Here is a 1,489-nt window from a genome sequence, read left to right on the forward strand (position 1 = left end):
CAAGAGCTTCGGGATCTAGGTCTGTACATAAGGGGAGTGGAGCTGCAAAAGAGGGAATGGAAGGTACAAAATACGTCTGTGAACATCTGCACACAGGTGATGGGGAAGCAAAGGCTGAGCAGACGCTGCTGCCTCGGAGCCCAAGCAGCTTCTCGAAGTGTCAGTAACCAGGGAAACACAAATTTGTTACGTACAGAGTGCAAGAAAGGGAAGACATAGGGAGACGCTAACGTCCCACTGCCTGGGTCTGCAGCATCTGAGTCAGAATCTTCTGCCAGAGGGACAAAGCAGGGCCCCTAGAGACTGGCCCTGCTCCTGCTGAGCTGCAGCTCCAGGCTCCCTCGCTGCAGCCACAGCTGCTCCTACACCCAGCTCCAAAGGGTCATCATCGAGCAACTCACCGCGCTCCTTCCTCAGACTACTGCAAGCCCAGCTCACACTAGCCAGTTGACAAATAAAAGGTGCTTGGAAGCTTCCAGTGAGGCAATGGGAATGCAGTACAGGGAAAGACAAGTTAGAAGAGGTATCAAGAAAAAGAGCATCTGAGCTATGCCATCCTTTCCCTGCCTCCACTCTTTAAATCACACTTGTCTCAACATGAGCTAGTTCTGTCTGCAGTTTTCAGCCTCTCACACTTGGGCATTTGGGAACCCGAACCCCGAGTGTTCTCAGACATTCCCAGGATCCGCTATGAACACCCATTTGAGAACTGCTGGTCTAGTTTAACTAGCAGCATGCAAAACTACAAGCTTAACAACTTAATGCCCTCTTAGTGCATAGCAGCATACAAAGAGTAAAGTAACATGTGCTTCAGTTACCTCTGGCAAGAGTGTTGTGCCATTGCATTTCAGTAGCCTGCTGATGAGGATTTTGATGAGACATTGACATTATTTACAGTATTTCCAGACTTCAAGAAAATACTACAGTGGCAGAGGCAAGGGTAAGCCTACTCAAGGAAAACCAGCTGCCAACCTACCCCTTACAAACAATCTGCTCAAGACTAGAAGAAACTCAAGAGAGCACAACTAAATGCATAGCATTTTACTATTATTAGTGCTTCCACAGGATCTGTGGGCACTTCTGTTACTTCAGTCCAAAAATTGCTGTATGTGGGGAAAATCTTTCAAAATACAGCAAACAATTTAAATGGTGTTCAGACTGGGCTGGGTGCTGGGGTATTAAACATAAAAGATAAGGTACATGATGGAAAATAGTTAACCTATCACAACATATTTCACTTCATGTTTTTCCATGAACTCCCACTTCAACTCGAAGTATTACGCAGGCTTTACCGTGAACCTATTAATTGCTGGAAACTACAGAGGACTACCTGGTATAATCAAAGGAACATTTTTAAGTCTTTATGTGGGGAAAACCCCATATAATTAACAAAACATCACAGTAACACTCATGCCACAGTGAAGATGTTGGCATATCACTGTCAGTTCTGTCACTGAGCAGCTGCTGTTTAAACCTTCATGTTCACCCC

The sequence above is a fragment of the Merops nubicus genome, unplaced genomic scaffold, assembly GCF_000691845.1.
Source record: "Merops nubicus isolate BGI_N331 unplaced genomic scaffold, ASM69184v1 scaffold51640, whole genome shotgun sequence".
NCBI classification, from domain to species: domain Eukaryota; kingdom Metazoa; phylum Chordata; class Aves; order Coraciiformes; family Meropidae; genus Merops; species Merops nubicus.